This window comes from Lygodium microphyllum, chromosome 15 (genome assembly GCF_053477565.2).
Source record: "Lygodium microphyllum isolate KBCC chromosome 15, Lygodium_microphyllum_v1.1.10, whole genome shotgun sequence".
In the NCBI taxonomy this organism is placed as follows: domain Eukaryota; kingdom Viridiplantae; phylum Streptophyta; class Polypodiopsida; order Schizaeales; family Lygodiaceae; genus Lygodium; species Lygodium microphyllum.
In genome coordinates this window covers 8969751-8983700 of record NC_141149.1, presented here as the reverse complement: position 1 = coordinate 8983700, position 13950 = coordinate 8969751, and positions in this window count along the sequence as shown.

Below are 13950 nucleotides of genomic sequence, written 5' to 3'. Positions count from 1 at the left end.
TTATTTTTTATTTTTAGTTGTGATTATTTATGGTTGAATAAATGGAAAATGAGCAAGGGAGGTGAGGGGAATTTTTTAGAATGTTTTTAGAAATTTTTAGAATTTTGTACAATTTTTTAAATGATTTTTCTACATTTATTGGCAATTTAGGGGTAAATTTAGGAAATGTGGAATTTTCAGAAATTATAGGGTAGGCAATTTCCAGCAGACAAATTCCCAAAAATTGGCAAAAGGCAAAAGGAATTTTTAGAAATTTTTCTGAAATTTTTTAATGGAAAAATTAATGTAGTGATTAATTAAGTCACCTAAATCACATTAATCAAATAAGTCAGTTAGGCATAAGTCAATTAAGTCTGGTTAGTGGGGTAAGTCATGTTAGTCTACCTAAAGCAAGTCAGGTTAGTCTAGGTTGCTTAGGTTAGTCAACTAGGCTAGGTTAGCTAACTAGGTAGGTTAATCAACTAAGTTAGGTTAACTAAGTTGGGGTTAGTTAATTAAGTTGACTATGATTAGGTTAGTCTAGGTTAACTATAGTTAGGTTAGTCTAGGGTAACTAGGAGAGGCTTAGTAAACTAACTAGGGTTAGTTTAGGGAACTAACTAGGGTTAGTTGGTTAGGGGGTGGGTTAGGTGTAAGGTTACTAGGGGGTTAGGTTAACTAGGTTAAGTTGGGGTTAAGTTCACTATGGTTAGGTAACTAAGTTAACTATAGTTAGGTAACTAAGTTAACTAACTAGGGTTAGGGTTGGGGGTTAGATTAGTTAACCTAACTCAGATTAAGTTAGGGTTAGGTTAACTTAATTAGGGGTTAGTTTAACTAAATTAAAGGTTAGTTTAACTAAATTAAAGGTTAGTTTAACTAACCTAAAGGATTAGAGAGGGGGAGGAGGATGAGGTGGTGGGCGGCGTTGCGGCGGCTGACGGCGGCTCCACGCGGCGGCGACGGCGGCAAGGCGACTTCACGGCGGTGCCTGCGGCTGGAGGCGGCGACCTGCTGGAGGGAGGCGGCGACCGACGTCTCCACGGGCAGCGACGACGGGTGGCCCACAGGGGGGGGACGGCGCTGTGGGAGGAGGCGGCGCCAGCGATAGGAGGCGGGGGAGTAGGAGAGGCGGACGGGGGCGGGGGGAGGAGACGCTGGCGGGGGGGAGGGAAGTGCTGGCAGGGGGGGTGAAGGAGTGGGGGAGGGTAGCGCTGGGGGAGGGAGGCGCTGGGGGAGAAGAAGGCGCTGGGGGAGAAGAAGGAGTGGGGGAGGGTAGCGCTGGGGGAGAAGAAGGCGCTGGGGGAGAAGAAGGAGTGGGGGAGGGTAGCGGGGAGAAGAAGGAGTGGGGGAGGGTAGCGCTGGGGGAGAAGAAGGCGCTGGGGGAGAAGAAGGCACTGGGGGAGAAGGAGTGGGGGAAGAGGCTGCACAGGGGGGGTAGGAGGAGAAGGAGGAGGAGGCTGCACGGGGAGAGAGAAAGAAAGAAAGGGAGAGAGAAAGAGAGAGGGAAGGGCGGTTGGGGGGAAGGGGTGGGCAGTTGGGGGGGAAGGGGTGGGGGTGCCCGTGGGGGGGGCCATGGGGTGGGCAGGTGGGGGGAAGGGTAGGGAAGGGTAGGGACAAGGGTAGGGTAAGGGGGTGGGCAGGGTGGGGACAAGGGTAGGTACCCCCGTCCCGCGCACATGCGCGGGGCGGGGTAAAAAAATTTGCCGTGACGGGATTGAAAGGACGTTGGGATGACAGTACGGGTTAGGCGGACACGACTGGGGCGCGTGGGACTCGTAAAATCGAAAAAGGGTGCATTCACGCGTAAAACGGGCGCGCGAATACACGTAAAAATAAAGAAAAATTAATCACTCCCAATCCGGATGTCAAAACGAAATAGCGTAAAAACAAAAAGTGGGCAGGACGGCAGGCGAAAAACAAGGAAAATACGGGACGGGGGTTCCGGGAGGGGTAAAGGGCGGTCACGTGCAAAAAACACAAAAAACGAACCAAAAACGCAATTTAAAAATTAATATCGAAAGATCCGTGCATCGGAATGAAGTGCAGAAAAAAGGAAAACTATGCAGAAAGATGTGCCCGACAATCCTATCACATCAAAACATAATTCCGACTGAGATAAGACGCGTTCACATGGAAAACCGGCTAAATTGCGTAAAATGCTTCAAAAATTAATAATTCAAAAACCGTGCACCGGAACAGGGGTAGGCAAAAAGGAAAAATGATCAGTTCAATGGGGGGAACAGGGCTATAAAGTTGGATTTGGACTTCAGTGAACGTAGGATGCATTCACATGGTAGGACCTCAAAATCAGGGAATGAAAGAAAACTGCAAGGAAATAGCCCCAAGGGTGGGTGAAACATAACCGGGTGGGTGGGAAGGGATCCCATTAGGGTAAAAGCAAGTCATGGCATATATGCATGAGCAAGATAAGGCATATGCAGAGGGGTATGCAACATAGACGTGCAGGGACGCGTCCCCACACTTAAGACCTTAACGGATAGGGTTAACCGAACAACAGGGACCTAGGACCACGCCACAGACCATCCACTAATGTCCCCACACTTAAAACATGACCAGCACGAAGAAACCAAAGTGTAGGGTTAGAAAAACTTGGCCCGTTTCGTCAAGAATCAAGGTTGAGTATCGATGGCACGTCCAGTGTTGTTGTCAGCGCTGGAGGGACCAAGGCATCTTCTCGGCACACGTTCGTCATGGCAGGGACCATGCGGCAGCACCCAGGGAGGTAGCTGATGGAAGGAATCGCAGGAAATTCGTCGAAGATGATGAGGGATACTACACTCAACTCACAGTCACTCAAATGAAATGAAAGAACAGTCACTCGCCCCATGACTAATATCTCTTGAGGAATAAGGATTAAGACCCATATCTCATACCCGGTTGAGGAATCGACAAGGGGGGAATGGTGCAGAAGGAGTATGCCAGGGTGCACAGTTGACGGTGCATTAGTGCATCCAACCCGTTTGGCATAGGTGCAAGAAGCAAGGCAAGGGAGCCTTACAGTGCAGTGTACAGAACAGGGTGAAGTGTCTTGTGAGGACGGTAAAGACCCATCCCGTGGGTGCATAGGGAAACGGGAACATACCTGACTCCAAGTGTCGTAACGTCCCTCAATCTCACCTCTCGGTAATTGATTGAAGAAACTCCAGTCACACTCAACCCACCCTCTGTCTCACGCTTTGTTGATAGATACAGGAGGGCAGCCTTTTCTTGAAACCCTTTGATGTAATCCTCACAGTCGCTTGTGCAAAGGGTGTATGCCTTGTGCGCAGTTGATGGTGCAACAGTGCATCCCGCCCTATGCCGGCATACGGTGCAAGAAGGAAGGCAAGGGAGCCTTATGGCGCAGTGCACAGAAACAAATCATGCTTTGTGCTTTGAGAGGCCCATCCCGTGCGTGCAACACTTCATTCACACTTCTCACCTCGCATTTGATTTGAAGGGAAAAGACTGGTCTCTCGACCCACCCTCTGTCTCACTCTCTGTTGATAGATACAAAGGGCAACCGTACTCACTTCCCCATCCGGTTAGGATGAAAGCTCACATCACTCAAGGGGTTGTCGATGAAGATCGCGTCATCAGTTGTTGAAGAGGCGTACCCAGGGAGGTAGCTATCAAATCGAACATTGTGTTGAATAGGAATATGTCGTCTGCTAGAGGACAGTTAGCCACTTTGCAAAGAGACCCAGGACACAGCGTACCAAGGGAGGCAGCGTCGGAATTGGATCCTAGGGATATCAATTAATGAATCCACTTTTTGGACTGTTGGGTGTTACCACCTTTTCCACAGCCAGCTTCTCGCCCAAGGGTGTTTACCACCTTTTCTTGGAACGAGGCCTACTATGACAGGGAATTGCTTCCTTTTCTCTCATAACAGATTTGTTTTTCTTGTTTTTTTTTTCTGCTTTGTTTTTTTTTCTTTTTCTTATTTTCCCCTATTCCCGAGGGTGTTTCCACCTTTTCTCGAAGAAGAGGTCGGCATGACAGGGACCTTAGTCCTTTTCTCCCATGACCGATATGTTTTTTTTTTCTTTTCAAGATTGAGCAAGGGAATGGCAGAACTACCGTTTGTCAGTATCCACCTCGCCACTGTCGCTGGTGGAAAATAGAGGATAAGAAATCAAGACTAGAAGGGGGTTTTGAGGGGACAGAGGGTTGCGCCCTCTTCATCAGAAATGATTGAAGAACGGCTATCAAAAGTAGCATCATAAGAAGTATAGTGCCGCGCCAACGAGGGAAAGGATCAAGTGTCCATAATTGTCAAGATCCCCAAGGAGGGAAGTACTTCTTGAGGCGATATCCATTGATCAGAAAGGGATCATCAGAGGCATCCAGGGTCTGTACTTGGACAGAGCCATTAGGGTTGACGGCAAGTACTTTATAGGGCCCCATCCACCACTGTTGGAGCTTGCCAGGAAACTTGCCAAAGCGTGAATCATAGGCTAGGACCAAATCACCTTCTTTGAACTCCTTGTGCTTGATGAAGCTGTCATGGTAAGCCTTACGTCGAGCTTGCGTGGCTTCCATGCACTGTAGAGCCATCCAACGAATTTCGTCCAAACATTCCAAATGCAGGAGACGGCGTTGCAGTGAATCATCATCCCCCAAACGCTCTTTGATAGCCACTCTCAAAGAGGGTAATTCCAATTCAACAGGAAAAACAGCTTCTGTACCATACACCAGCTGGAAGGGTGTTTGTCCTGTTGCTGCTTTATGGGAGGTTCTGTACGCCCAGAGGGCCTTTGTAAGTCGATCGTCCCAATCACGACAATGTGCGGCAATTGTTCTTGTCAGAATCGAGCAGAGGATGCGATTGGTGACTTCGACTTGGCCGTTGGCTCTGGGGTAATAAGGAGTGGACTTGCGATGGCGGATCTTATACAACTCTGTCAACTCTTCCATGACTTTGTTAAGGAAATGCGTGCCTCTGTCACTTACCAGCTCTAAGGGACTGCCAAAACGGGTGATGATATTCTCGTACATGAACAGGGCCACGCTGTTACCATCGTTTTGCTTTAGGGCTTTAGCTTCACACCACTTTGTGACATAATCTATACATATGAGGATGTATCTGTTCTGTTTCCTTCTGGTGGGAGGGTCGATCGGACCTACGAAGTCGATACCCCACTTCTCAAACGGCTTCAAAGGAAGGATAGGTTGCAATGGCATGGCACTTATCTTCGTGGGTTTCCCCATTCTTTGACAAGTATCACATCTTTTATAGTAATCATAGGAATCTTTGTGAATTGCAGGCCACCAATAACCTGCTAGCAGAGCCTTCCTGGCCGTAGCTTCTCCTGCAAAGTGACCTCCACATGGCTCGTCGTGGCAAGCCTTCAGAACAATCCCAATCTCATCTCCTGCAACACATCTTCTGAGCATTTCATCTTTACCTTTCTTGTACAGTGCACCGCCTAGCAGGGTGTATGGGGCTGATTCTAGCATGAGCTTCTTCCTTTCCCGACTAGAGATACCAGGAGGGTACTGTTGGGTTGCCAGCAGATTGGCAATGTCCGCATACCAGGGAGTGACAGTTTCTACCAAGAATAGGGAAGCATCAGGGAGGTCTGGATCATCTTGCTCCTCGTCTGCAGTTTGTGGGATACGCGACAGATGATCAGCCAGAACATGGGAACGACCAGGCTTAGTAATCACCTCAAAGTCGAACTTGTTAGAAATGCGGGATCTAGAGCATGGCAAAGACAGAAGCTATGGAGGATGGAACATAAAGATACTACTCATGTTGACATTGACAAAGAAGACAACTGTTACACAAGTGAATTAGGTTTCAAGATTGAGACTTGAACTCATAAACACAATCTTGTGTAGGACTGACAATGACACAGTGACTTGACAGAAAGAGACAAGTACTATTGCATTATCTTCATATGAAAGTGATAGTCAAGTACATCATTATATAGGATTGCTTGGTAGCACATTTCATCCACTGTGCATATGGGATTCTGTCTCTCTTCCTAGAATAAACTGCATCTTCCTAACCTAGCTGTTCCATACAAAGGGGCATACACAAGGTGTGATTGACAGATTCTCAACACCCCTCCTCAATCACAACCTAAAAGTACAAAGTGTGTAGAGGCTTTAGTGAGAGCAGTACCTGCAAAGTGTGGGCATACCACAAACATGGCAAAACACCAGAGGCTGTCGCAGAAAAGGCTAAGTGTGGGTACCATAAACATGGTGAACATCCAGAGGCTGTAACAGGGGCCTCACAAAGTGTACAGAGGCTGTAGTACAAGGCTACATGAGGAGTTTACAAAGCTTATGAAAGGAACATTAAGGCAGGTACAATGGTTTTAAAACAGAAAATGAGAGACAAGGACCGATAAGCCCTTGTGGTCTTTTTCAGCATATGCTATTTCTTTGTCAGCATCATGGAAAATCTTCTTATCTTTCTTCTCTTCTTCATGATCTTCTTGGTCTGCTCCTTTATTGACTTTGCTTGTAGCATTTTTGAGTTTGCTCTTCCAGTTGTCCCCCTCAAGCAAAGTGGTAGACATGTCTTCAGAATCTTCAAATGGATTCATTGATTTCTCTTTGGTGTAGGTAGCTCCATTTCCTTCTGCAAGTAGAGTAAGAACATCTTCTATGTCATGTAAATAAGCAACACAAGTCATGTTACTCTTCATGAAGTGTATCCACATAGAAATTTTCCTGATTTCCATTGATATGACCAAGAATCAGCTTCAAATCTGATATAAATCAGTAAGAGTGTTGTACTCAAGTGTATCAAAGGATACAAGAAGAATAGTGTTAAATAACACTTGATAAGTATCAATAGATACTGTTCTTGATGAGCCTGATGTTGATGCTGGATCTTCTTGAACCTTCTTCTTGTTGATTTTGATGTTTTGATTTCTTGCTGAAGACTGAGTTTTGGAGTAGGCAAAGCCTTCAGTTGAGTGAAAAGTATGAGTTGGAAGAGAAGCTTGATGTGGCTCTTGCTTGAGCTGCTTGATTTCTTCAACTCTTTCAAATCTTCCAAGCACAAATCTCCCCTCCTTGATGTGATTTGATGAGTAATCCTTGTTAGAATCTTCAGTGTTTAGTCAGATCTGAGTGGCAAGAGCTTTGTTTGAGTCCTGAGGAGAGAGTAACTGATGAATTTCTGAGCTTGAAGCTCAAAGCTATGGCTGCCTGAGTTTAGGGTTCATAGATCCGACTGTTCTTTTCACTGTAGCAGCACGTAGGAGTAAAATTTTTAAGAACCCTCTTAGCTGGAGTTGGCCCACTATATGGCCTACTAAAGACCCATAAAAGCCCCTTCAATGGCTGCCCCTATGCTGAGCTACAGCAGGTCGTTTAGGCAGCTGCGAAAAACTGCGCCAGATTGGGGAGATCAGCAATGGCACGCCGTACTGCGCACAATGTTGACGTTTTTCATGTTGGGAAGTTGCGCCTAGAACTGTAGAAGATATTCTCAGAAGAAAGCATGAGGAGATAAGGTCTGTAGAGGGAGATCTCAGCCCTCTATCAGAGGTATGTTCAGGCTGGCTATGGTGGCCACAGGACAGAACCACAGAAGAATGACAATGCTAAAGCTATAGGAGCCCAATGTCAGTGATTGATGTGTCAAGAAGAAGCTCTGGAAGTAGGGGAACACTTTCCCAGAAGGAAGCAAGTGAAGATATGCCCTGTAAGTGGAGATCCAGCTCCTCCAACAGAGGTAGGTTGCAGGTTGGCTATGGCATGGAGTTGGAGATGAAGTCAAACACTTGAGCTGAGCTGGATAGAGATTATGAGAAACTGAGGGAGCAGAGAGAGGACCTGAAACATGCTAAGCCATGCTCAGCTGCGCTCTGATACCATGTTAGAAATGCGGGATCTAGAGCATGGCAAAGACGGAAGCTATGGAGGATGGAAGATAAAGATACTACTCATGTTGACATTGACAAAGAAGACAACTGTTACACAAGTGAATTAGGTTTCAAGATTGAGACTTGAACTCATAAACACAATCTTGTGTAGGACTGACAATGACACAGTGACTTGACAGAAAGAGACAAGTACTATTGCATTATCTTCATATGAAAGTGATAGTCAAGTACATCATTATATAGGATTGCTTGGTAGCACATTTCATCCACTGTGCATATGGGATTCTGTCTCTCTTCCTAGAATAAACTGCATCTTCCTAACCTAGCTGTTCCATACAAAGGGGCATACGCAAGGTGTGATTGACAGATTCTCAACAGAACTCCTGGAATAAAAGGAGCCATCTCATCAATCGTCCTTTCACATCTGCTTTGTTCATCAAGAAGGATAGGGCCTCATGATCCACATAAAATTTAAAGTGGGTAGATAGGAGGTAATGGCGAAACTTCTCCAGGGCAAACACCATTGCCAAGCACTCCAGCTCGGTCACTGTATAGTTCCGTTCCCTATCAGTGACTTTTCGGCTTGCATAATAGATCGGTTGATCCAACTTCGAGGAGCCCTTCTGGCAGAGGACAGTACCTAAGCCTTCAATTGATGCATCAGTGTGTACATGGAACTCTTTCGTCCAATCAGGAGGTTGCAGAATGGGTGCCTCTATCAGCCACTGCTTCAGAGTGTGGAAGGCTTTGTCACATTCTTCCGTCCAAGTAAACTCTGCATCTTTCCTCAGAAGCTTGTGCAAGGAAGTTGCCTTTGTCGCAAAATGGACTATAAACCTTCTGTAGTAACCCACATGACCTAAGAATCCCCTCAACTGTTTGAGGTTGGTGGGTGCTGTCAGAGCTGCAATCTTTTCGATCTTTGCAGGGTTTGTTGATATCCCTTGTGCTAAGACAATGTGGCCCAACAGGACTCCAGAAGAGACCCCAAAGATGCATTTGTCGGGGTTGAGAGAAATCCCATACTCCCGGCATCGGTCAAAGCATTGTTCCAGGTGTTCCCAATGTTCACGGATCAAACTATAGACACAGAAGTCATCCAAATATACCTCAATAAAGTCGTGCAGATGATTTTGAAATGCGGCCATCATGACTCGTTGAAAAGTAGCAGGGGCATTGCAGAGCCCAAATGGCATCACTCGGTAAGCGTAGGTCCCCCATTCTGTGGTGAAGGTTATTTTGGATTGGTCTTCTTCTGCGATTTGGACTTGGTTGTATCCACTGAATCCATCCAGAAGAGAATAAAGTTCATGTCCTGCCACTGTGTCCAATAGTTGGTCTGTGAAAGGGATAGGAAAATGATCCTTCTTTGTCTTGGAATTAAGCTTTCGGAAATCCACACATATTCGCAATTTGCCATTCTTCTTGGGTACAACCACGATGGGTGAAACCCATTCACTATTTGCCACTGGATAAATGAACTCGGCTTCCAGAAGCTTCAACAGCTCCGCTTTCACCAATGTGGAATAATTCGGGTTCATTCGCCTCTGTCGTTGCCGTACTGGCTTGGCATCAAGCTCCAAGTCAATATGATGTTGACATATTGTGGGATCAATCCCCTTTAGGTCTTTGTAAGACCATGCAAACACATCCAAATTTTCTTTCAACAAATTGTACAAGGTTGACAACTCCTCTTCTGGGAGACTGCTACCCACCTTCAAGTGGCGTTCAGTGCCATCTGCATCCACAAAGGTTAACTGCCTTTCACCTTCTACTTCTCAGATGAAGGTCCCACGGACCGCTTCTGGATACAGATCCGACTCCTTCAAGGGAGTGGTGTCCTCGTCTGATGTCCCACTAGAACCAACTTCTTCTTTTGGTGGAGACTTAGGTTGCTCGTTAAGACGTTGGAATGGGATTAGAGCTGTTTCGGGTTTGGTTTCAAAATTAATTACCTCTTGGCTTAAAGACTCATCTTCTGATGATACATCTAGGAACGTCACATAACAAGGACCCTCTGATGCCTGTTGGGTTGGTGGGATCGGTGCTTGTTGGCACGGTGCATCATCATCATCTTTCTTTGGCAAGGATGGGTTAGGACGGCAGGAGCCACTCTTGAAAGACGGCTTGTTCTTCTTAATCCATCCCTTATAAAAGTTTTGCATATGAGAAGATCCATTTACCAGACCAAATGGTACCATCGCCATTCTGTCCCATAGCATGAGCTCATCGGCTTCTGATACTTCTAGAATGTCTTCTTCAAATGTATCCTCTTCAGGTGGGATAGACTCTTCCATTTCACTGTCATAATCTTCTTCGTCCATATCATATCCATCCTCTTCTGTCTCTGTCTCTGTCTCTGCGTCTGCTTCTGCTTCTGCTTCTGCTTCTGCTTCTGTCTCTGTAGGAGCTCTGTAACAGAAGAACAGATTCTCTGGTTCCTCTCCTACCTCTGTCTCTGCTTCTGCTTCTGCTTCTGTCTCTGTAGGAGCTCTGTAACAGAAGAACAGATTCTCTGGTTCCTCTCCTGCCTCTGTCTCTGCTTCTGCTTCTGCTTCTGTCTCTGTAGGAGCTCTGTAACAGAAGAACAGATTCTCTGGTTCCTCTCCTGCCTCTGTCTCTGCTTCTGCTTCTGCTTCTGCTGTGGCCATGTAACAGGGAGAGCAGTACATCCATGCTTCTATCTCACTATCAGAAGTGATTTCAGAAGGCATTCCTGATTCAGGCAGGAAGTATTCACCCATTGATAATGGCTTTGTCTCTTTTGGAAGTCGGCTTACAGTATCCACTGTTAAGGAATGTGCCACTGTTTTCTTGGGAAGGATTTGTTTGACAGCATCTTCGTCTGCTGATGTTCCATCTATAGCCTCAGTAGGGGAGTCAGAAGATAATTCCAAGGAGGTGGATCCATGTGCTTTTTGACAACCATACAGTTTCAGCACCACTTTGTTGGGTCATCTACCCAAGGTCAAAGTTCCTTTGAACCAATCCGTCCTTGCTCAGGCTTCAAAAAGCCATGGTCTACCCAGTAACAGAGGATAGGATGTACCATAAGAGTTTGGCTTCACCACCAGATAGGTTAGCCAATAATCTTTTCCAGGCACTGTAGTCTTCACATATGGGAGAATGCCCAAAGGCTTGATTCTACTCTGATCCACCAGTCTGATGAGCCATTGGGTGGGTTGCACACCTTGTAGGCCTAGATCCTTCATTGTCACATCCGTCATAATGTTCACTGATGAGCCTCCATCAATCAGTGCATTTGCAATGAAGCAGCCTTCTATCCACACGCCAGTCTCTGGAGTACCCAGATCTAGGAAAGCATTAGCTACATCCACTTCTTTTACAGGCTCTAGAGCCTTGTTGGGCTTTGTTGCTGTTGAGGGAGCAATCCTTAAGCCACGTCTTTTTGTCAGTATACTTTTGAACCTTTTTCGGCAACTGGGAGACAACATCAATAATTGTCGGAATGTGAGGTTTGGTTTAAAGGTATCTAGATCTCTAACCAGATCGTATTCCTTAATAGGATCCACTGGCTTCTCTAACCGATTAGGGAATGGGGCAACACCCATTTTCATTTTCCCTCTTTCTTCCATCAGAGGAATTACAGGAGCTTCTTCTACCACTTGTGGCACTTCCTCCTCTTCTGTATCCTGGACCTCTGGTCCTGCCTCTGTAACTGTCTCTGTAACTGTCTCTGTAACTCTCTGTGGCACTGTAGTGCTCTGTACGGCACTGTTAGGCTCTGTTCTGTTCTGTTCTTCTGTTGGAAGATTGAACTTCACTGTTCTGGCAGGAGGGTTATTTTCTTTCTGGATAGGTGGTTCCTTCTGCTTTGCACGCGTGATGGCAGCAACTTCCAATTCCACCAAATTAGAGGTAGGCTCTTGGGCCTTGGACGGACTATCAGTAGCACTGTTTTTCACTGGGGCTGGGCTTGGACAGTCTTTTGCAGTGTGGCCTTCTCCTTTGCAATGACTGCATAAGGGCTTGTAATCCACTGACCTTCGAGGATTTGGACAATTTGGTGAGATGTGTCCCTTTTCTCCGCATCTGTAACACTCCACTTCTGATCTCTGACCACCGCCAGATTGTCTTCCTCTGTAACTTTGAGAAGAAAATCTTCTGGGTCCAAAATTAGGACCAAACTCTCTAGGCTTGGGTCCAATATCTTGTGTTGTCATTTTGGATTCCAACAAGTTGAATCTTGCATCTTCTTCCTTTCTTCTCCTATCATGCATCTCCTTCAAAGAGCAAATGTCCTCTGTATGATTCTTCCGCAAATAGTAGGAACAGAAGGCCCCAGGAATGGTGGGTTTTCGTGTACATTCAGTGGCTAAATGGCCTACTTGATGACACTTACCACACCAAGTGTTTGACCGCATCACATCTCTTCCTGCTCCTGCAACGTTGGATATGCTAGCGGTATTCACTTTCAGCGTTTGTAGTTGTTCTGTAATCACATCCATCAACTCCTTTTTGATGTTTGCAACTGAGTTGGATAAATAATCCTTCAAGCTTTCTCCTCCGGATGTACTGGCAGGAGGGTTTTGAGGAGTCTCTGTAATCACTGCATAAACGGGTTGAGCCGGTACAGAGGGATCTCTGTTCTGGTTCTGATTCAGAGCTCCTGTTTGAACTGTTGGCTATTGACTCCAGTTGGTAGGGTTCCACTGTTGCTGCTGATTTGGCATTGAGGAAATTGGTTGGGACCATTGTTGTTGTGGTTGAGCCATCATTTGAGGCATGGATTGTGGCCACTGTGGATTTGGTGCACTGTACTGTGATACCGAGGGCATCTGTTGGTAGGGATAGGGAACAGTCCCTGGAACTGCATTTGGTGGATACATCATTCCTGGCATCAGAGGAGGTAGGACTCCTCTTCCTGTATGCATTGCTAGTCTAGCTTCCACTTCATCATACAGTCTTGCACCTTCTGTTGCAGCTTGCAGGGTGGCTGGTCTTTGTAGCTCCACAAACTTACGGACTTCTGGTTGTAATCCTCTGAGAAACACCCCCTTCTGAATGCCATCATCTAGATTATGGTTAGTCCATCTCTTCAGGATGGATTCCATTCGTAAGACATAAGCTTCTACTCTTTCTCCAGAGGACTGACTTAGGTTCATGAATTCCTCTCTCATCTGCTCTTCAAAACCTTCACGCCTGAATTTAGTGAGGAAGGCCAACTTCAGGTCGTCCCATGTGCCAAAAGTTCCTGCTGCTTGTCTCTCATACCACTGAAACGCCGCGCCCTTGAAAGTGGCGGGGAATATTGCTAACCAATGCTCCGGGGTTCTGGCATTGTTAGCCACACACGCTACCATAAACTCTGCTACATGAAGATCGGGGTCTTCATTGTACTCTCCCTTAAAAACTGGCAATGGGACTACATTCGCTGGTCTGTCATCAATATTTCCAGGACGGATCTGGCTTGGAAGTGGACCTCCAGCAGGAGGAGGAAGGGCTTGATATGCCATTGGGACTTCTGTAAAGAGTTCCGCAAGGGCGTCAAAGGCGGCTTCTGCTACGAGCTCGCTCTCGGCTCTGATTTTTGCTTTCTCTCTTCTCACGTATCTCTGGACTCGTTCCAATGCTTGCCTCTTTATTGCGTCATTCATCAGGGGTGTGGCTCCACTATGTTGTTAGTGCTCCACAGAGGGTTAACAGAAGGCTTCAGTCTCTGGAGGACTCTCTTGCTAACATTTCTTCTACTTCTTTCTTTTCAATGTCCCTGAATTCTGCTTTCATGCCACTGCACAGAGGAAGGTATTCGGTTCTAAAGGTGTCAAAATACATACGTCTGAGCATTGTGGTGGTGCCATCATCATAGTAATGCCAGCTTCTGATGGTTTCAATAGTGTATGTTGTGAAAAACACTCTGTCTACCAACTTCCAGTGGGTTGCTAATTGAACAAACAGAAGATTATCAGTACACCAAGCATCCCATGTATCTTGCTGTTGAGCATCCACGAACAAATTCCAACTCTTTTCCTTCTTGTCTTTGTGAACCTCTACAGACCAAGACTCCTGAAGCTTCTTCACAATCTCCCACTTGATGTTGTCTGGAAACTTCTCAATGAATGCCAAATCTTCCATGGATGTTCATTCTCTCTGT